The sequence below is a fragment of the Octodon degus genome, unplaced genomic scaffold (genome assembly GCF_000260255.1).
Source record: "Octodon degus isolate 3935 unplaced genomic scaffold, OctDeg1.0 scaffold00079, whole genome shotgun sequence".
NCBI lineage: Eukaryota > Metazoa > Chordata > Mammalia > Rodentia > Octodontidae > Octodon > Octodon degus.
Window position 1 is genome coordinate 2,307,691 of NW_004524655.1, and position 26,444 is coordinate 2,334,134.

At 34.3% G+C, this 26,444-nt stretch overlaps 1 protein-coding gene and 1 pseudogene across 2 annotated transcripts in view; one reads left to right on the plus strand and one right to left on the minus strand.

The window, feature by feature from the left end:
- Med13l (mediator complex subunit 13 like) overlaps positions 1 to 26,444 on the minus strand; it is a 318,553-nt gene that overhangs the window by 247,926 nt on the left and 44,183 nt on the right. The gene's annotated exons all lie outside the window — the stretch shown is intronic.
- On the plus strand, positions 3,540 to 4,328 carry LOC105742857 (annotated as a pseudogene).

Here is a 26,444-nt window from a genome sequence, read left to right on the forward strand (position 1 = left end):
AAATAAATCTATATAAATCTAAGAGCTATGTACAGAAGAAGGTAACTTTGTACACAGTGAGCAGCATTATTAATAAATAGTAATACTCAGAATCAAAGGACATCAATGAGGGATCAAGTTGATAGGGAATCACACAGAGAATTCTATCTCCTCACAATTACATAGAGTTGGGGGATTTTTACCTTTTGTTCTTTGCCTGGAGTTTTCCAAGTACCTGAACAGGTGAATTTTCCCAGAAGACCACCCAAAGTTTTTATCTAAGACTATAAGTTTCCAACATTCTTTGGTTTTTTTGTTGTTTGTTTGTTTTTTCCCATATCAGGGATCGAACTCAGGACCTTGCACTTGCCAGGCAAGCACTTATTCCATCGAGCTATCTCCCCAGCCCCATTACCAACATTCTTTATGTGACTTTTTCTTTAAAATTAATAGGATGGGTTATAAAAATAATGTTAAGAATAAGACTTAAGCTATCATCAAAACTTTGAAAATCATTTTATGGCACAAAAGAAATATATTTTATTCTATTTGTAAGCTATAAATTTGAAAATTCAAAGTTTTAGGAAACTAGCTTTATAAAACAGATGTTGCTGCCTATGCCATTTAATCAATTCAAGTCACATTCCTAGAAGACAATATAGCCATCTGATGAGTTCAGCATCAATGGAATCAGCCAAATCCACACAACAGCATTTTACAAAAATAATCAGTGGTTTAAAGCAGGGCATTTGCAAAATTCCTGAAATAACGCATACATAATTCACTGCCAAACTCAGATCAATTCAGAATCTGCAGAGGCAAGAAGCATTATTATGGCCGTGAAATCCATATTCAATAAGGCTGTGTTCAGAAAGTTTTATTTCCATTTCAAGAAAATAAATGACTAGAGAAGCCTGATAATCATTTTGGCAGATAGAAGTACCCTTCATTCAAAGCAGAATCATGTTCCAGAACTTAAGATTTCTTTAAAAGATAAAGAAAAACAATAGTTTATAGAACCTACATCTTCAAGATGAAATACCTCTGCTTGAGGTATTTCATATAACACCATATCATTTGGAAATTATAGCTACCCAGACAGCCTGAAAAGACAAAAGAATATAATGAAATTCAAAAGAAACACAGCTTCATTAGAGATCAGACTGCAGTCCTGACATTCTCACTAATAAGCTATATGGCTTTGAGTAAGTTACTTCAACACCCAGGGAGTTAGTTGGTTTATCATTTCTAAATAACCTACAGTTATGATACATGAACTCTCCTACTCTCCCTAATGACCAGCAACCCTGCACCTACCTACCTACCTTCTTCCTTCCTTCCTTCCTTCCTTCCTTCCTTCCTTCCTTCCTTTCCCCACTCCAATACCAGCCCCCTATATTCTTCCTGCTAAATATCTTCCACAGATTCAAAGGCAACTCTAATGCTTCAGGAAAAATTAAAAGTTCCTTCTGGCTTCAGAGTAAACATAAAGTCAAAGGTTTCTTAATCTTTACAAAAAAAGAAATAGTAAAAGATGAAGGAAAAATTACAAAACTTTATAAAAAGCATTCTTGTTTTTAATAACAATCCAGTACTAAATATCTGGAAAGAAGATGAACGGGGTTCATGAAATGCTGCAAGTTGATTTTATGTTTGTAACAGAAGTTAACAGTAAAGAATTACAAGATACCTGGCTTTACTTTTCAAATTATATCACAGTATTCCCCCTAAACACAATTCAAAGGGGGTAAAATAAAGATAATTCCCTTATTACATGTTAAAACTCTTACTGAGACCCATATGTTCTTTTTGCTCAGAAGTGAAAAAAGTTTCAAATGTCAAAAATTTGAAAGCTTGACATTACCAACTGAAGAGACTCCACTGAACTATAAATTATACTAGCATAGAAATGTTTCTCTAACCTCAACAATTGCAGATAACACAGAAGCACGGATATGTGCATGAACAGATAAGTAAACAGACAATTAAATACAGCAAGTCCCTGACTTATGAGCAATCAAGTTGCAGACTTTCACAGGTATGCTGTATAATGCTCACTTTGTCAGACTTAAGAACAAATTCACTTACAAATGTTCTTCTTTAACAGAACTCATAGTAAGTCTCAATAATTATAGCATGAAAACATTTAGCACAGTATAACATTAAAATTACATTATATGTAAAATTAAATTCTGAGGCTAGACATAACCTCAGAACTCCCAGAGTGATAAGGCAGGAAGATCAACAGTTGAAGCCCAACATATACAATTTAGTGCTTTCGAAAGAAACTGTCTCAAAATTTTTTAAATATTTTAAAGTGGGGGTGGGGTCCTGGGGAGATAGCTCAGTAGTCTAAGTGCCTGCATGGTAAGCACAAGGACCCAGATTCAACCCCTAGTACTGTATGCTGTGTCGGTCCCAGAACCCCAGGGGTGCCATGCCAGTCACTGAAACTGGGCATGGTGGCACACACCTATAATTCCAGCAATGGGGAGGCTGACACAGGAGGATCACTATAAGTCTGAGCTGTGCAGTGAGACCCTGTACCAAATAAATAATTTTTTTAATGTTTTTAATATTTTAAATGGAGTGGGGGCTAGGGATATAGCTCCATGGGAAGGCACTAGATTCAATCTGGAAACTTTGTAACTTGTAAAATACAAACTTGTTAAAGCATTAAATAACAAAATCTAAAAGGAGAGTAAATGAAAGTGCCAGTGTTTAATGTAGCATTTTCTCTTTCTTTCTTTCTTTCTTTCTTTCTTTCTTTCTTTCTTTCTTTTTTGTATTTCAGTACAGGGGTCTACAGGGTCTCACTACATAAATTGGACTAGTAGTGATACATCTGTGTTCAGTCTCCCAAGAGCTGGGATTACAGGCACATGCCACCACGCCCAGTCTCAATTGCCTTCTCAGCGCACCCCGGGGGCGGGGCTGGCACTGCTGCACACCAGGCATCAAACCCCAGCGACTGCAAGTGCCTAAGCAGAAGCTTTAATCTGCTGAGCTATTTGGCCAGCCCTAATGCAGTATTTTCTAAATACAATTTAATTTTATTCTGTAAGAGTTAAGTGAATTCATTCAGCAAAATACCAATTCTAAAAAAGTAATTTTCAATTACACAGCTGAAAAATTTTATAAAGACAAATAATAAAAATATTTAATGTACATTTAAAGGTGTGTAAGAAAACTCAATAAGCCTCCCTCAATAATAGATTCAACCATAATAATTTTCTTACTTCTGTGGGCAGAAGGTTAAATTCATGTTAGTAACTGACACTAAAAAATGGTGGTGGTATGAATCAAGCAGAAAGCACAGGCAGTAGAAAGTATGTGTCAACATATGACAACAGCGATCACTACTTACAAACTAGTGAAACTTCCAAGTAAGAAAATTATGTAAATAACCCAAAGGAATCCAACTATCATCCCTATATGAGCAAGTGAACTACCTTACTCCCTTTATCCCAAAAACTAAATCCCTATCTTGAATAAAGGTAAGACAGTGTTATGGTCAAGAAGTTGAAAAGGGAAATTGGAGAAGTGTGTGGCTCAGCTCAATGGGGTTCGCAGTCGCTGCTGTGGTGTGCCAGATCACAGAAAAGCGCGCTCCCAGAAGCTGCCCATGGGTGGCAGGAGAGGCCATAGCCACTGCTGCACTGAGATCTGCTGTGCGGGCTCTGTGTCTGTCAAGTGGGATTCCTGGAACTTGGTGGACACAAATCAGAGATGCTCACCAGCGAGTTTCTTTGTTGGCCTTCTGGGAACTCTTTCCCACCTATGAAAGAAGAAGGTAGATCCTAAAAAAGATCAAGCAACAAGAGACCACTTGAAAAAGAGGATACGAAAACTGAAGAAGGCTAGCCAAGAGCTAATTCCCATTGACGATTTTATTACCCCTCTGAAGTTCTTGGATAAATCAAGACAGAGACCTCAGGTGGAACTTCCCTTTGAGGAGAGTAACTGGAGAGCTCTGCTTCTGAAGAAGTGGGCCTTGTACAAGCAGCAAGAGCATTAGATAGAGAGGGATGCCATCAGGACCATGCTGGAGGCCCAACAGAAAGCCCTGTGTGGCCAAGGAGATGGCTCAATAGAATAAGTGCTTCACTGGCAAGTGCAAAGGCCTGAGTTCAATCCCCAGTTCCACAAAAAAAAAAAAAAACAGAAAGCCCTGCAGCAGCTGAAACTCAAGTTCCTAGGCTCTTTACTGAGGCCATCAAGCAGGACCCCAGATTGTTCCCCATTGAGAGGGAAGGGCCACAATACACGCCACCAGTCTCTACCAGGCCCCTGAAGGCAGGTACAATGACATCACTAACATGGACACACAGGCAGAATTCAAGAGATAGAAGTGAAGTCAGCCATCCTTTGAACATCATGCCCTCCAGGAGTCAGAATGGCTAGAGCCGAATTTTGCTTTCCCAAAGATCAGACAAACTGGTCATAAATAAAAGCTTAATCAAAAGGGGGAGAGGGGAATCATACTAGAACTGACAACAAAGACACGGAAACACTTCATATTTAATTCCTGTTTTTTGTAAGAACTTCATTTAATATGCTTAGAAGTACAGTGTCCATGCAATAAAATTATTACTAAGTTTAATACAGGTGAGCATCCTTAATCAAAAAATCAGAATCCCAAATCCAAAACCTTTCTGAGTGCCACAGCACACTTAACCAGTAAAGTCTACAAACATTCCAAACTCCAAAAAATTCAAAATCTGAAACAGCGCTAGTCACAAGCATTTTAGATAAAGCATACTCAAGCTTTGTTAATTTACAAATTCTTTAAATGAAATGTTTCCTCCAAAACTCCATACACAAAAGGAAGATCCTAGACACTGATGAATTTGGTTTCAGTTTAAACTATTTAAGACCCACCAAAAAAGGGCCTCAGTGTTGTAGATATGAAGATAAGGCTACCACCAAGATGTTGTTGCTGTTGTGTTCCTCCTCTTGACACTAGGACTTTCTTGGCACAGTAACTTTCCTGAAACTAATATTTTTAAAGTTCTTTTTATTGAAAATGGACATAAAACTTTAAAACAAGCCAACTGCTAGCATTGGTGATAAATATGAAGAGGTTTAAGGAATCTCTTAGTGTTAGCCAAAAATACAAGGGTGAAATCATTGGGGATCACTCAGATTTATGAATTGAATCAGTTAATCATATGCTTAGTGAAAAACAAGAAAAAGCCATCTGCAAAGACATCTTTGTTAAATGGGCCAGCCAGGGCACAAGTTTTATTTTATGGAGGAAAATTATGTATGTCATAATGATACCTGCAAAAGTGGGACTTTTGGAAGGCTTCAAGATACACTTCTTACAAATGTCAATGGTGTGCTATATCTCAGTAATCTAATCATCTGCTTCCAAAAGTAAACTTCCTAGCTCCAAATTTCTGCACAAAAAAAAAAAAGATTAAGATTTTATGAACCACAATAAAAAAGATTCTGCCCACTTTGCGAGAGGAGAATGCATCAAACCTAATTTCCCATAGAAGTCTAGGAATCAGCCCAACTTCTCAGGAGTCCAGGACTGCCGGACATGGACAGTAGTGCTGCAATCTATGACTGCTCCTAGCTAGAGCAGCTGCTGCCTGTGAAGACTTCCCCCCAGGAGAAGACGCAGTCTCCTACCCATATTAGCTTCCCCAACAACACTCTTCCAGTGTCTACAGACGTTCCAGCACCTAGATTATATACCTTTAATCAACTGCCTATCCTCTAGTATGTGTTCTGATGTCTGACTGCAGCCTGAATGTTAATATAGCACTTTGCTTAATTCTCCACCATAAGCTCCTTTAGTTGCTATTCATTCAATCTTTATCTTACTGTACATGTTTTCCTTAGGTCTACCCCATACCCTGTTCTGATCCACTAAATTCCCTAAACCTGGCTCCTATCATTAATTCTAACCTTCCTTTTCTGGTCTACAGACCCATTTGCTCCCTTATTTTTGTAAGCTAAGTCAGCTACAGCCCAGAATGGGCAAAGAAAAGATGAAAGCAGTGAAATAATATTGCTGGAAAGAAAAAGCAGCAGTATATTATTAGTGGTGATCATAGTTGACAATCACAAATAACACTGCTTTACACCTCCTCTCCTGGCTACCTAGGACACTAATCAATGAGCCGAAGTATACAACCTTTCCTTCCAATTGTACATGGGTTTCCACAATTAATTGCTCAATTACTCATGTGGTTTGCCTTCTGGGACACACAGGTTTATGTTCATATTGTTGCCAAAGCCTAACCAGAACTTAGAAAACAATAACAGAAGCAAAACCAGTAGAGAGAAATAAGATTTTTACCAGCTTCCATTTTTTTCTCTTCTGACCTCAAAAGCACTTTAAAACATCAATTAAACACGTATTGTAACAATATAGGAAAAATAATTTGGTACTTCAAACACATGCACTGTAAAAAAAACTTTTTTACAAGTCACTTTTTAAATTGTTTTTTCTAATTCTTTCACTCAGTGGCACTCAAACAGAATGAGTTCTGTTTGTATCCACTTGGGACCAAAGACATGGGTTCGCTACTAACTTCCTTCCTGGCTATCCCCCCATGAAGGAAGCTTAAATGGTCATTCACCAACCACCCAACAAGAATAATCTTCCCAACTGTCCTGTCATAAAACAAAAACTTTAAAATGAAGAAAGCTTCTTTTCCTAGACTTTCCTACTCACGCATCCCCTCTCTTCACTCTGTTTGGCAAGAGAGAAAGAAAAGCTTTGAGCCACAGTTTAGAAGATACGGGGCCAGGCGTGGTGACCCACACCTGTAATCCCAGCACTGAAGTGTGTTTTCATAAATAGCAACCAATGTAATGCATGTAAGATTAACCTATATTATTTTCCTATTCTTAAACTCCATCTTATGCCATTCTGGGAGCCTGGGAAAGCAATTATACTTCCTGTTTAGAGAAAATGAAAACTTCATTGCTGAAATAATCATAACCACACATATTAAATCCATAAAAAATATACTTAATACAAATAAAAAGTTTTCATCTTGAAAATTTTAACACCATTCCACATAATTTACAACTCAATGTTTTGTTTTACTTATGGGAAGGAAAGATGAAACAAAACAGAAATGAAAACTTGGACAGAACTTAGAAAATTACCAAACTCTGGGGAGCTATGATTCAGTAGACACAGAGATTCAGGTGTTACTCTCTTTCAAAAGTTATCAAAGCAAAGGAATAGCTAAAACCTACTATCCAAGTTGAAAGAAGCAAGCTGTACTCCCTTTGATGAGCAGTAAAGGAATAGTGCTCCTTCAAATGCAAGACCAAAGTAAAAAACTATACCCAATGTGCTCAAGACTGTTAGAAATGAACATTCACTCATGTAGAAGAAAAAAATTACAGAAAGAAACAAAACTATAATTTTATGCAAAATTAGTAAATCAAAGGGTTATTTGGGGAAAACAGCTCATGGTTCCCTCTGTCTGTCTGCCTGTCTGTGTCTGTCTGTCTCTCTTTCTCTCTCTCTCTCTCTCTCTGAATTTGCTTTGGTTAGCAGATTTGACCTTGAGACCACATTTTACATAATTATTAAATCAACCAATAACAAATTCTGGAGAGGCTATAGAGGAAAAAGGAATCCTTCTCCACTGCTGGTGGGAGTGCTGACTGGTGCAATCATTGGGGAAATCAATGTGGAGGTTCCTCAAAAAACTAGAATTGGAGGTCCCATTTGACCCAGCTAGTCGCTGCTGGGTATCTTCCTAGATGAATTAAAAACAACATACCAAAGTGATATAGGTACATGCACGTTTATAGCAGCACTATTTATAATAGATACATCTAGGAAAAAACCCAAATGCCCATCAACTAAGGAATGGATAAAAAAGATGTGTATTTTTTTTTTTTATACAATGGAGTACAACTCAGCCTTATAGAAGGGATAAATGGAGACTTTTACAGGCAAATGGACGCAACTTGAGGCCATACTCATAAGTGAAATAAATCAGATGCACCTGTGCAAACGTCACATTGTTTGCCAAGTGTGAAAAGCTGAAAGAGTAAAAAAGATTCAAATGCACAACAGATGTTGTAAGATGGGAAGAAACTGTCAAAAAGAAAGAGAAGGGCTGGGGAGATGGCTCAGTGGAATAAGTGCTTCATTGGTAAGCACAAGGGCCTGAGTTCAATCCCTGGTTCCACAAAAAAAAAAAAAAAAAAAAACCAAAAAGAAAGAGAAACTGGGATAAGGAAAAGGAGAAAAGAAGGAAAACAAAACCAAAAAAAAAACCAACCTAAAATACACACACATATGTATACACATACATTTCAATTATACTAACTTTTGTTAGTTTACCGAAAAGGTTTGTGCTAATATTGTTTGAACAAGGAAATGCTTACATCTTATACTCAGTAACTGAAAGATAGCAAGAGGCAATGTATTAACCATTGTTACCCTCCTATTAATCTTGTTTTGAAATATTTTTCCCTTAAAAAAATAAACAGGATATTAAAGTTGATCTTAACCCAAATTCTGTATTGTTCAAAATGGCTTCATTGTACTTTATAATAAGAAACTGTTACAAACTTGAATTTATTTACCAAATTAACACAAAGTAATCAACTTTTAAAAAAACTATTTCTCAATTATATTATTAGGTATATCACATTTTAATCTTTTGTAACATTCAGCTTATAGCTGTGTTACATATGGCTCTGTCTGACAGCATTTTTCAACAGTAAAAGGCATACAGTATTTCCTAAAATTATTGTGAAGCCAAGTAAAAACAGGAAAATCATAGTTCAAAAACTGATTACTAAAACAACTGGAAATAATGCAAGAAACTTTTGAAATATTTATTAAATGCTAGATATAAAATTTTTTAAGAAAGTCAAATCAACCAGGTAACAATTTTTATCTTTATAATTAGAAAGTTGGTTTTATTCTTTTAGAAACCAATGATACTAAATAAGTTAATTTCCTAAATTAATAATTGATACTATTATTTTTCTACTTCAATAAATGTGGATGATGAGTAACAGATTCTGTCATATACAATCACTATAATTCATGATCATCACAGAATTCAATCCTACAATTTTCTTTCATCTAAGTATACTATGACAGTATTTATAAGTTGTCCTTTCTGCTATAAAGATGTTTTGTGAGGCCAAAATAATTGCACATACTTAAAACTGTTCAATATATACAGCATGTATGGAGCAAGTCAAATAAAATACGTTTTCCTTTTTTTTGCTTTTTTGCTCCGAATGCCTTCAGGGCAGGTTTGGCTGGCTCGAGTTGTGGGGATCGAACCACAGCAACCTGAGCCTGACTGCTTTCTTGAAGCAGCCACTTAAAGAACTGAGCTAAGGAGCAGGCCCCCTGTTTTTCACACTTAATATGGTAGGTATTTGGTTATTCTCCTTTACCTGACTGGCATAACCAATAAAAAAAAACCTTTAACCTACAGGTGAAAAAAACACATACAGTGGTGGAGGGGAGGTGCAGATCAAATATGTTCAGCCCTAATAATCAAATTATACAAAACCAAGGATAGATAGATAGACAGATAGATAATCAGGAATCTAAAGTAACCCCTGAACATACAATCTTTACAAACAACAAAACTACAGCAGAAAGGACATGGAGAAATATATACATTATCACATTCCCCTGACAATGAAAATACCAGCATAATCTCAGAAGCTTGAGACTTACGTGTAAGGCACCTCTCTGACATACTGCCACCAGATCAAGCAAACTATCTTCTAGTATGTTGCTATAGCAATTAAAGATGGCTACCATTAAAAGGAGGGGCTGGGGAGATGGCTCAGTGGAATAAGTGCTTCCCTGGCAAGCACAAGGGCCTGAGTTCAATCCCCGGTTCCACCAAAAAAAAAAGGGGGGGGGGGGGGGGGAACAGCTACTATTATCAATTATAGCTTCAATGCTAGCACCTAAAATCAAGTAAAGAAAAGCCACTTAGAAATGAAATATAAAGCCCACTGCTTCCATATTTTGCATAGCCTGATGAACTTTAAACATTTAGACTTTAGTTCTTGCCTTTTCTAATAAATCAAGCCGAGTCTTCCCCCTCCAATAGCTTTTCACTGAGGACGGAGAAAGGGAGAGAAGAAAAAAGATGGACAAAGTAGAAGAACAAAAAGAGTGGGTGTAAGTAGAGACAAGGAACAAGAGTTTTTAAACTTTGAATTGTGCAAATCAAAAACAAAGATATGTTTAAAAAAAAGTAAATATTATAAAAAAAAAAAATACTAACTAAATTACTGGCTAACTTTAAATTATTAACTAAGTTTCTGTTAAGAGTGTAAAAGTGAATAAGCGCTTCCCTGGCAAGCGCAAGGGCCTGAGTTCAAACCCCAGTTCCGGAAAAAAAAAAAAAAAAAAAGTGTAAAAGTATTATTTTTTATCACTTTGCAATTTATTCTTCCAAATTCCTAATTCTGATGCTTTTGATTTGCCTACATATAAAGATCATTACCATTAAAAGATCCTTTAATTTAAAGGGTCCTATTTCTACTAGACAATTATTTAATGACCAGTTAGAAAAAGTAATGTTTTCTAAAATCTTCGTTCATGGGGCCACCATTTAAAGTTCACATCTAGCAAGCAAAACATTGTATCACTGTATCCATCTTGTATACGTTCCCTTACACACACACACACACACACACACACACCCCTTGAAAAAGAAACCTGGAAGAATCTTTAAGAATTAAGTTATAGTAAATAAATGTATAATTTCTTATTGATATAAATGACCCCACTGGATACAAAATCATTTTAAATCAACAGTCAAGTTAAATAAAAATTATGTAATACTATCCTGCCAGGAAGTGTAGTCATAGTAACAACAACAAAAAAACTCAAACTTTCTTGAACCATCTGACTTGTCTTATATAATAACTTGATTATTAAAATCAAGAATGTTAGTGAAACTGTAACTACCAAGAAATCTCTTTCCTTACCTTTAGATTACAAAAAAGGAAGAAAAAGAAAAAGAGAAAACATCCTTGAGAACACCAATCTCAAAGGTGAGGCCAGACAGAATATTTTCAAAATATAAACCAAAAACTGATACAAAATCAAAATTTCAATACTATATTTATGTTCATCCCAAATTTGGATGAAATACACATAATGCCAAAATTTCTCCCAATTTTGGGACCAGCTTATCAAAGAAAATAGACTTTTCAAAAATAGCTACTTTCTTGAGCTCCTTCAAACAATTTAAGATAGGATGAGTAAAAATGATTCAAAATCATTTCAACATAACCAAAAGCAAATGAAATAGTCCATACTGTAACTAAAATCCATTCGTCTAACTTGCTGCTTCTATCAAATAGGTAATAAGTATACTCGGCTAGCTGTATACTACTTTATCACCAAAAGAGAAAAAAAAAATTTTCCTTAAACACAGTAATCTTGTTTCTCAATGCTTTTGTGCTCTTACTTGACAGATACACTAAATTTAGACCACCTTGTTTTAAAATGGTAGCCCACTTATCTGGCCCCACAAGACTACCATTCAAATATGTAGCCTAACATTTTCAGGATACCTTTTTTGAAGAGTGAGGTATTACTGTTGATTGAACCCAGGACCTTTTCTCTGAGTTACATCCTCAGCACTGGGTTCAATTATGAAACAGATACTTGCTAATTTACTCAATTGTGCAGGCTGGATATGAATTTGCAATCCTCCTGCTTCAGCTTTAAAACAGTGCTGGGATTATTGGAATACACCACCATGACAAGGTCCAAGCACCTTTAATTTTATAAAATATCATTAAAATTTCAAGTATATCAGTATGTATGCATAAATTCAAACAGTAATCAGTTAATTCCTTTCTTGTGAAGGGTTACTTAAAATTTTTATTTTTTGCTTTAATTACACACAATCATCTAGCATACTGTATGTGATATTTCTGCTCTTCCTATACAACAAATGAAGTAGTATAAGTAATAATCAACACTTCCTTTGTTCAAAGTGTAGACCTAGGACCCTCTGTAGAAGAACCAAGTGAGAATCTTCCCAGGTAAAACTGTAAAAGCTAAGAACAACTTTCCCAACAGACAGTTTAGCCTAGTGAGTAGAAAGAGATGGAGGAAGAAAAACTTATTTATGAAAAGTATCCCAGCCATTCTGGTGTAAGAGTCAGTTTAGAACTCTTCCTTGAGGCATTTCAGTCTTTTTGAAACAAAGCCTCTTGGAATGAATGAATGAATGAATGAATGAATGAATGAATGAATGAATAAAATTCAGACACTGAAAGATTCCTGCAATGCCAAGAATTATAACTTCATCTAACAACCAACATTTACAATAAAACATGCTTTTTGTATCCAACATGCCTTAAGCCTATCTATGAAGTTCACAGTTTAACACTCTACATAATTTTGGCATCTTCCAGAAATAGTTTTCAAAAAACAGTTTTGTGCTTAATACAATATTTTTAATGACATTAAGACCAGACTTTTGGTGGCATGGTAGTGTATGCCTGCAATCCCAGTATTCAGAGGCTAATGCAAGAAGATTGCAGGACGTTTAAGGCCAGCCTGGACTTCACAGTGAGTTCAAGGACAGCCTTGAGACATTCAGTGACTGTTTCAAAGAACTAAAAAATGACTTTTGAGAAAAGAATAAGAAAAGCTGTTAAAGACTTTCAAATTTCTACTACAAGTAACTAAAAAATTCTTTAAAAATTTTATTTATTTATTTGGTACCAGGTCTCACTATGCAGCTCAGACTCATAGTGATCCTCCTGTGTCAGCCTCCCCAGTGCTAGGATGACAGGCATGTGCCACCACGCCCGTTTTCAGTGGCCGGCACAGCACTCCCCAGGTTCTGGGGCCAGTGCAGCTTGCAGAACTGGGGATCAAACCAGGGTCTTTGTGCTTGCCAGGCAGGCGCTTACACTGCCACGCTATCTCCCCAGCCACTAAAAAATTCTCTCATACAGAACTTATCAAATATATTATCAAAAGCATTTAAGACAGGCAATAAAACAGTCAAGTGCTAATTTTTCCAAAGAACTACCACAACATATCTTAAATTTTTCTAGTTTTAAAACTCAAATCTCAAAAGAAGGTAAACTTAGGTATTTTTATTATAAAAGGAATAAAAATAAATTGTACAATCTATTTTATTTTATTTTGGTGGAACCGGGGATTGAACTCAGGTCCTTGCACTTGCCAGGGAAACGCTTATTCCACTGAGCCATCTCCCTGGCCCCTGTACAATCTATTTAAAATACATGTATTATGTTTTTACAGATCTGAATAAAAATGTGTAATGTAATTCATACAAGTTACAATGACAAGTGTCAATGTGCAAAGTAAAAATAAAAATAAAATTTAATTATACATCATTTCAAGCAGAACAAAAAGTTTTGGAAGCAGATAAATACTGCTAATAAACAAATGGGCTTTGAAATTGTTTTTCTATAAATAATGACTTACTTTTAACCTACACCCAATTATGTAAACATATAATTAGAAAAATGAAATTAAAAGAGTTGCCTACTTACAAACATTAAGAAACAAATTTAAATTTAACTTAAGTGTAAATTTCTGCAACACTTAAAAAAATCTAACATCCTGTTAAAAGAAAGACAGATACTTATTTTTACCAGCTTTCTAATACTATAACTTTTTAGTGGATAAACTAAAGCTAAATCACATTTTCATTCATTTTATTATCCTTTAAGTGATCTTTAGGACTTCTCTACAAAGCAATGTAATCAATAAAAAGATTAATTCCCTCTCTACATTCATAGCATACACTCAATTAATATCCCTAGCTATCAAACCAAACTTTCAAAGCACTCATTCATGGTACACACAATAAATCTGTATAATTTAAAATGTATAGCATTTTAAGGCAAAATTACTTTTGAAAGTAAAATGTTGACACTATAATTGAACTAAAGTTCTTTTTTGGGAATGGGCAACCTTTTTATGCTTAAGGTCTGAATTCCAAAAAGTTCTTATCAAGTGAAACTGCCAATGTACAGGATAAATAGCAAAACTACCTCTATTAGCTATGTGGACAAAAGCTGTATTAATTAACTTATCTTGGTTAGTATCATCACAAACTGATTAACCTTTTCACAAAATGTGTACCAAATAATTATGGGATTAAAATCTTTCTAAGAGTAATTTTGAAATATTGATTCAATTAATACTTATTTCTTCCAACTCAAATGTCTTTCTACACAGATTTCCATTAAAAAACTATTATTTACATATTCAATTTCTAGATTCCAAATTCTCTTAGTAGGTGATCAAAATTCTTGGGTACAATGTGTAAGTTTGTGAAAACTAAAATGCTATGTTATCCTATTATTTAAAGAAACCATTTCAATTAATATACTATTGAACTGAGAAGTCAGTGATCCATTTGTTTGAAGTCCCCCTCATATTCATCTAATTAAGAATTTCATTATGGCAAAACCTGCCACATGCTTCATAACTACAAAATTCATCCCATAATACCAATAAACCTAATAAATATAGAAGGTATAAAAACAAATCAGCAAAAAAAAAAAAAAAAAATCAGCATAATCTTAAATTTTTCCCTGTAAGTCATTCAAGTTAAGATTCAGAAAAAAGAAATCTAAAACTACTTCATACTTTAAGATAGATTATTAAACCTGTAGCACCATGCCTAGCATATAAGTGAACTATAAGTACTCGACTATTGTCTGGTTCCTAGTTTTCAAAATGTAACTCTTTCACACCATCACTCATTCCTATTTTATTGCTATCATAAAATCAGATACAATAATCACAGAAAAACAAATGTGGAAAGATGAATTTATTATGGCTACAGCATGAATATAGTAACCTTGTTAATCGAGTAGTCTTGCTAACTCTGTATACGTGATATTAATAAAAAGTTCAAAAATTCTCTGGCCAATTGATAATTAAGATACAATATAATAACCTTCAAGAGATTAAATCATAACCCCTACTTAAATAATATGAAATAATTTCAATTTGTCATTCTAAAATCCTTTCAGGAGTAAGGGTCTAGATATTATAATCACCTTATAAAACCAAAGGCATAAAATGATCAGTTTTAAGTGACTACTTTTTTAAACATTAAACACCAACATGATTTAATTAAGACTATATAACAATCATAGCTAATCATTCTAAGTAACAAATACCAACTTCAGTGTTGGACTGGCAATTTATCTTTAAAATTGTAGAATATAAAAGGAACTGAAAAACACAATCATGTCACTGTCTATTCAATATGCAATTTTTAAAAATGCACTGAGAAAATCTTACAAACATGGGCGCACCCTTATTCCTATGCAGTCCAGAATCTGACTGCGAATATCTCCTACAATGCTGTTGGGCTGATCATCTGTAACAAATTCTTCCACTATACTTATTAATCTATTAATTTATTAAACAAATGTGTATCACACTATAATTGATTCTAGAATTACAATGATGGGCAAAAGTCAAGACACAAAGAGCCCCTACACCAATGTTGGCGAATTTATGGCACACATGCCACAGCAGGCTATTTAGTATCATTGAAAGCTCTAAAGATTTACCATTGCTACCCTTTATAGTTTTTAAATTTATAAGGGGCATCTTATTGAAAACTCAAAAACTCCCAACTGCCCACAAAGTCAAAGCAACTTAGCTTAGTGATTACCTAACAGTCAAAAATACTACTTTCAGTGATTTTCTCATCCTTGACTTTTTCCCAGTAAACATTCTAAACTTTTCTGGTCTGTATCTTTATATGTGCAAGTGCATACTTGTGCTTTCTCTGACACCGCCACATCCAAATTCTATTCATCCTTTAAGTTATACCTCAAAAACTATCTCTTCTACGAAGTTCTGTCTCTTTCCATACAGCTCTCATAATATTATATGCCCTCTTAAGAAACATTATTTTACACCCATTAACAATGTTAGATACTCAGCTTCTGAAATGAAAAAAAATTCTGATTTGTATCTATATTCTGCAGACCCTAACACAATTTAGGTTCTATACAGTCAATAAACTGTAGTAATCTTAAATAAAAGAGCTCATTAACCAATGATAACATTTTATAAAAGTCAATGCTTTCAAAGCATTCTCTCATAAACTGTCTGATAATTTTTAATATATAATACTGTAACTTCGGGGGCCTGCCCCTTAGCTCAGTTCTTTAAGTGGCTGCTTCAAGAAAGCAGTCAGGCTCAGGTTGCTGTGATTCGATCCCCACAACTCAAGCCAGCCAAACCTGCCCTGAAGGCATTCCGAGCAAATAATAATAATAATGTAACTTCAAATGTGTGGGCAACTAAAGCTAAATCAGCACTTCTCCTGGATGTGTCATGAAAGCATTTTTGTCTCCAAGTATTTTCTAGCACACTGCCCCAACCATGCAAGGATCACATAAATAGCAGTATGCATGCAGATTAATGGCTGATAATGTTTTAAATCACTTAACCTTTTTAACTGGAAAATGACATATCCCTGCTTGGGACAGGAAGCGTGTGTGTTAGGTCTGTTTGAGGAGTTTGGCTGAGATCCAGCTAATGAAGCCTTTCCTGTAGCAATAGGGATAATTGCCCTTACCACCTTTGCTACTCAAATCAAGAGCCCTTCTTTTTGTTATACTCTTCATAAAACCTGCAAGTAGTGTGACAAATGTTTCATAATGGGAACTGCTATCATCAAATGCTATTTCCTCCCTAAACAATCAAAATTGTAGGTAGTTCGTCCAAGGATACCAAGGCAGGCAGTCTTTCCAATTTAACTATATTGTAAGTACAGTGACAGAAATTGAACTGAAAATATCTAAATTTTTCAAATAACATAATTTCTTATAAATAGCAAACACCAAAATAGCTTATATTTAATAAAGTTCAAAATTACCCGTGAAAGATAAAATAATCTTCAACTTGAAAAGGCTTATTCTTCCTTTAGTCAAACAGTCATTTCACAAATTACTGTTTGTGAAATGGTACCTTCATTACTGGTACCTTCAAGATTAGCAAAAAGTCTCCCATCTCCAAGATATCAAAGTCAAAAATGAAATGAATTTTAAAAGATATTTTACATATTTCATTATATTAAACAGGGGAAGATATTACTAATGACAAATTGTAAATATCCTAACCTTCATTTTACCACTACATACAATCTTTTGTAACACAAAGGTACCTCAACTTTAACTTTTATCTTACTTTTTTTAATCAAGTCAATTCTGCTACATGATTAACTACAAACTGCAGAGTATTATTCTACCATAATACAGAGGCAACCAGCTCATATTCAGTTACACTATCACAGCATTTTTTTAAAAAGGAACTAATTGTACGATCATGTGGATATTGCAGAAGCCCTTTAGTTCAATCCTAGATGGGCCTCAAGAGGATAATGCTTATTCTGTTGAACTGGCTGCCAAGTCACAATATGAAAGAGCGAGGATCAAAATAAGACCCAATTATACAAACAGTGCATTTAGCAACATCAGGTTTATAAGAAATAGATATGTGACCCAATGTTGGAGAAAACTGTTCAAAAATATTTACACAAATGAAGCTTTATAAAGAAAATTATTGCATACTTTCTCACCATCGTGATATTCAATGATAATCTCTTCAGGTAGCATCAGGACAACAGCTCAGTCATAAAAAACTTAAAGCAACAGAGTTCAATTTTATGATTCTCTACTGCTTAGAACAAATATCTACTTTTTTTTGCATCTTTTTGACAGGGTTATATTTATGTATTATATCTATAATTATGACTTTTTAAAGAAATTTTAAAATTTTAGACCATACGATCATAGCTAATTTTCATTTGTTTTAGTATCATAAAAAAGTTAAATGGAAACTACATTGAAACATTTTTTCTGAAAATGAAAGTTCAACTCAGAAGTCTGTAAATCACTTTAGTCTCCTGTACATCAGAGAGGCCCAGCGACCCTGCTGCAGTGAATGGAAGCTCAGTAACTATCTACCTCTTTATCTATCAGTTACCTCATTCTTTTGCTGAGTATCTCTGATTTTCCAGTATTGGGTGTGTAAGAATAAATATATAAAAAGAAATGAGAAGGAAAAAGACCTCTAATAAGAAAAAGTGTGTAATTCTTACTTTTTGATTACCTCCATGGACTTAGAAAAGCAGATCTTAATTCTTATGAAGTCTAAATATTCAAATATGCTGTATTTATACCAAATTTGAAATATTTTATTTTATTTCCATTTCCTCTATTACCAATCTGGCATGTGCTAACTCAGATGATCTAGACTAAATGTATGAGGTGATGCTAACTGAATCAACGTTTGCCAAGTGTCACAGAAATCATTTAAAATGAAAAAAAGATAAATCCTTCTGTCAAGCATTAAGCAAGCCAGTGTTTTTCTGTCAATGAATAATATATTAGATTTCCAATTTTAAGTTAACTGGGTTTTACTTAAATTGGTCAGGTAAAGTTTATTAGTTATTTAACATGGGATAATGACATACTTTGCTATGCATATCATCCTAGTAGAGAATGGTTTCCATTTTAAAAGGCAAAAAAAACTGGTTTGGGTTCCATGACTACCAATGGCATGACTTAACAATGGATTACTAAAATTCAGTTTTGCTAAGTCCAACATAAAAATGGAAGAACATTCTTATTTGTGATGATACACAAGATCCATTCCCCTTTGTTCCTAATAAAGTCCCAGTTGTTTTTTTTTAATTTTATTTATTTATTTATGTGTGTGTGTGTGTGTGTGTGTGTGGCCAGCTCAGCCCACCAGGGGGCAGGGCTGGCTGGCATGTGGTGCTGGGGGATTGAACTGCGGTCCCTGTGCTTTGCTAAGCTTGTTTTTTAAGTAGGTGCTTTAGACCACTGAGCCATCTCACCAGCCCAAGTCCCAGTTTTTATCTCAAGAATTTTTTATTTCATCTCCTACATAAAATCTAGTGTCATTTGAATATGTAAGCAATAACTTTGGTTATAAAACAAAATGTGTTCTTCTCCATACAGTAGGACCTCAGTTCTCAAACTTAATTGTTTCTGCAATTCTAGTCAAAAACTAAGTTAGGCCAAGAAGATAGTTCAGTGCCATAAGTGCCAGCCTCACAGGTGCAAGGTCCCAAGTTTTAACCCAAGTACCACAAAAAAAAAAAAAAACCCTAAAATGAAATTGAATCAATTCAATGGTCAAAAAAAAATTAAAAAAAAAAACACCAAATTCAATGGTTCAGTGTTGATCTTAGGGGAAACTCTGATTCAGTTCTCATCCAGTTAGTTCGGTTTGTGACCTGAATAATACAAACAATTAAGTCTGTGAATAGGTATTACTGTATATGAAACTTCACCTCTGTATCCTATTCAAATTTAATGTTCAAATATATAACGTTTTCATTATTTAGGCCTGTAATTCTATTAAGAGTAAAGATTTCCTCCAGTTTTCTACATTCCAATTCTTACATCAGTCTCTCTGAATAAAAAAGAAAACAATGAAATTATTTTAATGGGCAAAGAAATCTTGTAACTATACCACCTTCATGTGTGACAGCCTCACCTGAATCTTGAGTTTTCTATTAAAGGACAAGCTTTTGAAGTAGAATATACACAAAGGAGGGATCAAGGAAGCAGCATCAAATATAGCTAACCTTAAAACTGCTAGAGTATTCATCATGAGTCACAATATATTCAACCAAACTACTTAATTTTAAAAAAACTAATACACTAACAGTTTATCTAGTATTAGGTCCATCTTAAATTTGTTCCAATTGTAACTCAAGCACTTCACTAAGGGGGATTTTAGTCAAGTTTACTTTATAGAAATAGAGTACTTTATTTCTATACAAAAACATTACCCAGAGCTGGCCAAATAGCTCAGTGAATTAAAGCGCCTGCAAGCAGGTACAGGGGCCAGGGGTTCAATTCCCAGGCCTGCCGTACCAGCCTTGCCCCCGAGGCATGCTGAGATGGCAACTGAGACTGGGCATGGTGGCGCACGCCTCTAATCCCAACACTTGGGAGGCTATAAATAGGAGAATCACTACGAGTCAAATCTACTAGTGAGACCCTGAACACCCACCCTGTAGACCTTTCCCTAAAATAAAACAACTTTACCTTGTAATGCCTATACTACCAACACATAAATCCAACCCTCCTATCCCAAGTAACTAATTAGATTAATTGATGTAACTTTTCCCTAAAGCAACAATATTTATAATTTTTACCAAGTGTTTAATTTAAGGAAAGAGCAAAAAAAACCCTTTCCTTAAATGCTTTTTCACTATGATCTCAGGATAAATGTTTTATTTTTCATTAAAAAAAAAAAAAACCTAATTACATGGTCCAGTAAGTTGCCTGTGGTGACATATCAATTTTATTTACATTAAAAAGTTAAGAGTTCAGATTGTTCTCGCAGTTTCAAGCACGTACAGTTTAATAAGTCTAATTCAACAGATCTTCTATTCCCCATACAAAAGAACTCCAAAGTCAATATAATCTTACCATAATTTTACAACATAAATTTGCTGCTATGAAATCTTTCAATAATTTTATCCTTTAAAAATACTTAACTTTGGGACTGGGGATGTAGCTCAGAGACACAAGCATCTGCCTCGCAAGCACAAGGTGCTGAGTTCAATACCTGGTATAAAAAATACTTAAGTCCAACATTTGAATATGCATGCACTAGAATTACTTAGATAATCATACAATGAAAATTATTATTCTATTGCTTTGTATAACTAATTCAGGATAAAACACAAGAATAACAGAATTATTAAAAGAAATCAGAAAGTCTGTATTAAGATTTGAATAAGTTCACTCAGAGGACACAGGCAGGCACTGTGTGCCGTGTATATAAGGACGGTGCCATAATGTCTCTCACACTGCATGATATTCCACTTTCAGAGTTCTAGCACTTGTACATAGAAGTGGGTTTAACAACTCACTGTGATTCTGATTTGTCTAATATTCATCGTTTCCTAAACTCTTGTGTTTTTATAATAAAAAATAAGTTTAAAAATAGATTTGAAGAAATTAGATTCCAATAAAATCAAGGTAGATTTTTCCTAAAAAACTACTTAGAACTAGCTATCATTTACCTCTAGACACATACTTCATCTTGCAAGTGTTGTTTCCCATGAAACCCCAATGTATTTCCTCTACTTTTATCCACAAAATAATAAATACGAAAGGTAAAGTTTACTTTCAGTACATTATGCAAATAATTTCAAAAACTGTGAAATAAATGTTAACATATGAAATACTACAAATCTATAATGCTTCAGAACCCTTGTGATAAGGCTACCAAAAGTTTATACTTAAAAAATAACTCCAATAATGTAAAACACACAGTTCAGATATTAATTTTAATGATTCAGGTTTTACCAGCAATAATGAAAAAAGAGATATAAAATAAGAAAAACATTAGAAATCAGATTTTCTCCTTGGAAGAAATTTTCACACAATATTTTACTAAGAAATAAATCATTCCTATCTATTTTGTAAGTATAAAAGGCATTACTTTGCCAGAAAGCTTTTTTTTATTTCAATCAATAATAATTCTATTATAATACTGATCAAAAGTATGCCTTTATTTATTATGTTTTTAAAAGATAATCAGAAGTCAAAAATCAAATGAAGGTTCACATGCTCTTAAACTATATAGTAACACTATATTCCCATGGTTTTAGAAAATTCAATGTCACCACTCTACTTTTAGTATGCTAACCAATACACACTATTAATTTTCTGATGTTAGTGTTTGCCATCATTAATTTGCCTTGTTAAAGCTTCCGTGACTTTCTCGCCTTATCCTGACCTCCTCCTCTCTGACTTAAGAACACTCTAGTCTTCATTTGATCTTTTAACTGTTTCTAAGAAAGCATATAGTTAAGGAAGTTTTCTGCAGACTGAAGTGCAAAATTAAGTTCATTTGAAGAAAAGGATACTCACACACACTCTCAAAATTTCACCTCAGGGGGGCTTGGGAGATGGATCAGTAGAATAAGCGCTTGCCTGGCAAGCACAAGGGCCTGAGTTCAATCCCGGGTTCCGTCAAAAAAAAAAAGGTAAAAAAATTTCACCTCAAACCTACTTAATAATGACAAAAGGAAGGCACATCCTTGCACTGGAGAAGTCTTGCAAACACCACCATCAATCAAACTTAGTGCCATCAGAATTGGGAGAAATTGACAAGCTCCGCCCTGACGTCATACCACGGAAGTACACGGCATTTCCTGCTCAGCATTCCTGCGAAAATGCTTCAGTTGGGTCTCAACATGAGGAGGCAACTAAACAATTTCAAAGCCAAGAAATTTTATGCGGCAACTGAACTCCCTTCTAATAGCATAAAGGAACACAGAAAACAAAACAGAAGCTTGTAAAAAGACTAAAAATAGGAAACAGTTAAATGTAATATATTCTTCTAACAAGATCTTGGCTCAGAGGGGGGAAAAGCTATAAAAGGTATTTGGAAAACTACAGAATTTTAGATAAAAACTGAATATTAGATATTCTAATTATATCAATATTAAATTTATGAATAATAGTGTTATGGGTGGTTACATAAGAAAATATCCCAAATTCTCATAGGATTTACAAGCTGAAATATTTAGGATTAAAGATTTGTAATGCCTGAAAATTACCTTCAAATGGTTTATTCAAGGGAGGAGGATATATACACCTATAAAAACATTTTTAAAACTAAAAAACGAGGGCTGGCAAGATAGTTAGCGGACTAAGCACCTGCTTTGGCAAGCACAGGGACCTGAGTTCAATCCCCAGTACCGTTTGCCGCACTGGCCCCACCCCCTGGGTGCAATGAGCTGGTGACTGAGTCGAGGCATGGTGGCGCACGCCTGTAATCTCAGGACTGGGAAGGCTGAAACAGGAGGATCATTACAGGTCCAAGCTGCATAGCGAAACCTTGCACACCAAATAGATTTTTAAAAAAGAAAACAGTGACCCACAAACCCTAGCACTGGGAACAGCACCCTTAAAACAAAAAAGGAGGACCTACGTCTCTTAATAACATGACGAAGGATAGGAATTGTCATTTTGTCCCTGCCCTCCAGAACAAAGCTAATTCTTAAAACTTCTGACGCTTCTACTAGCACAATCATTGTTAGAGGTATACAACTAGTATTATTATCATATTTATTTGCCTATCTGTAATAATCAAAAGGAAAATGGACAACATACTATAAATTTTAAAATTATAGGCAGCATTTAGCACCAAAAAAATTTTTTCTGTAGTACATAAAAGAAATTAGGTATGTCTAACTCCCTTAGGAATTAAAATCAAAAATAATAATATCTCATTGTTTTAAAATTATGTATATATATTATGCATTAGTCTTCTGCAAATGCAATAATATTATGCTATGTTAAAACCATATAAAATAGGTCTCATTGATTAAACAAACATTCTTAAGTACATACCAGGCATATCTGATACTTATGCACTAAAGGTTCTTAAAGCTTTGAGACAATGTCTAGTCCCCTGAGGTTTGTGCTTTCTTTTCCTGCTATTCTTGAACTTCAAGGTTACATCTTTCCCAACACTAATGGGCAGTGAAATGGCGAGAAGACTGCATTTCGAAGATGATTTAGTATGTTAAGTTAGAAGTCAATTTAGCCTACTATATTAATTTCTAAATTCCAAACTGAAAAATACAGAAAATAATCAAGCTAAAAAGAGCAAAGGTAATAAAATAAAAGTGCCAAAGACTCATTATAAAGTTTAGTATATAATCACTAGTATTTTCTAAATTAATCTGTATCCTCGATGTTTAAATTCATAATCCAATTTAAAATAATTTATTACAATATTATAGTCTTCCTGTTTATCATTATCTCATACATTTTACTGTTAATCTCATATCTCTTTCCTTATCAGAAATTCATAACAATGCCTCAAAATCTATCAAAGACCAAATTGCTCACCCTACACTTTCCATTCTGTATCAGAATTATGGATTATTTAGCAACCTCCCCAAGGAATACAAGCTTTTCAAGGATGAAATTCATTTTATATGTTCAGCTCTAATTATAGCAGCTGCCAAATATTAGAGATTGAATGAATGAATCAGAAAGCAAGGAAGCTATCTGTCCTTAGCTCTAGAGTTCACAGTGTTCCTGTTACAAGTTTATAGAACACTGATGTTACTGGTCTCCTGAAGCTGAATTCCTGTTTGGTCAGCAGTTACTCTACTATACTTCTCTTGTATTCTTACAGTGTTGCCAGAATGGGCACATTTGTGTACTCTTAACCTTTTTTAAAAGTTTAAACTTATCAAGAGTAGAGATTCCATAAGATTCCTATAGCCAAATCACATAATATGGTCACAATGACAGACAAATACAGTCAGTATGTATTCTGCTTTGACACAGTTACAGTCAGAAGACAGCAACATTATAACTCTACCTTACAAGGGTATAAGAATGTCATACCCTAATGTACAGACCTCTTCCTAATGCTATCTAGATTTGTCAAAAAAGTCCAGATAAATTCCATATGCACACATTATCTTCATTACTCTAACATTTTATTATTCCCCGTTATTCTATCCAAGCATTAAAACTGAGACATAAAATTCCTTCAACCTAAACATATAACTTTAAAATTATTTGACAGACATCAGCAAGCATTAAATGTTATACAAAACAGAACTAAGTAGTTCAAACAATATTAAAGTAATTTTTTTTAATGCATGGGTTAACTTTGTCATCATAGTAGTTAACAGCAACAATTACAATTACAGGTAAACTACTGTGTGTGCTGCTCTAAGTACTTTGTTAACTTGAAGCTCATAACTCAATTTAGTGAGCGAAGTGAGATGATATGTTTAAAAACTCGACCCAGACACACGGCCATTAAGTGACCATGTAAGAATTCAAACACAAGCAATCCAAAGCACAGGCCCCAAACTACTACACCATACAATAGTATAGGAGTTTCCCCAAGAGCCCAAAAAATGTTTATCCAAGTGGCAGGGATAGACGCTAAATGCATTATTGTCCTCTCTCACTATTTCATAGATATTTCAATCACTGTCTAAAACTGTAATATAAAATTAATATGTATACATCATGTAGGATCTTTTTTAATTAATGTATTAAGGTTATCGCAACAGGTGAGTGAGCAATGCATATATTTTATATAACCGTCATTCTTTACACAGAGGCTCTCTACATTTTCCAGGCTGGCCTTCAACTAACAAAGATCCTCTTGCCTCAGTTTCCCAAGTGCTAAGAATAAAGTCATATACCACTATACCAGCTATATTTTTAATTTTTATTTTTATTAGTACATATTTGTTGCAGTATATACAGATTACATTCATCTTGGGAAGTTGTGCACATGGCAGATCTTAATTCTTTTCATGTCCCCTGACCCCTATCCTCCCCTGGATTATTTTATGGGAATATTTTGTACATTTAAATACAAGGCAGAGCTGTGCATGGTGGCTCACACTTGTAATCCAAACACTGTGGGACAGAAGGATCACAAGTTCCAGCCTGGCCCTCGCAACTTAACAAGACCCTATTTCAAAATAAAAAAGAACTGAGGATGTAGTTCCATGTGAGCATCACAGATTCAATTACTAGTACTGCTATTAAGTAATTTGTGTCTTTTTTTTTAGTACTGCTATTAAATACACAAAGCACTGTGTTTATCTCTAGAGTCTGCTTAAAAAATTAAAAAGTCAGCTATATCCAAATGAAATGACTCAAATACATTAAAGAATAGATTCCTAAATATCCTCGATTTGTATGACTACCAACTAAAATATTCCCTTTACATTCGTTTTTCAATTATTATAGTATGATAGTCCAATGTACTTGAAATAACATTATACCACTAATTTTTCAAAATAAGTTTCAAATATTTTCTAATACCAGGTTGAGATATGTATTTTGCTTTCCAACCAATTTTCCACACAAAAACGTGCCCTTCATATGACTGGATCTAATAACTTCCTCAAAATTCAACTTATTAAAGGAAAGAGACTCAACAGTTATAGATGTTCTATCACTACAATAATTTCCAGGTGGCACACAAAGGATAAACAATCTACAGTTTTCAAACTTAAAACAAAGCAATCATTCTCATGAGAAAATAAATATTCACAACATAGTACTAAATGAAAAAACTGAGTTGCAAAACATGTTATCTTTCATTTACACCTAATAACACACTGAATATTCAAAGTTTGACTTTATATTTTTCATCACTATATTTTGTGGTTCTATGTTTTTCTAACGTCTAGCTAAGAAATTTAAGTAGTGTATACCTTTTTGTTAACTTAGTAAGTAAGCCAATCAATATAACAACGTCAGTTATTTCTAACTCCAGTGATAATTTTCTTTGTTGGTATAGCTATGTAACTTTACACATCAATTAAGTAAGTATAATTAACAAAATTTTGTTTCCTCACCATTACAAAATGATGGTGCTGCTAGTACTAAACTGTTAAGATGGG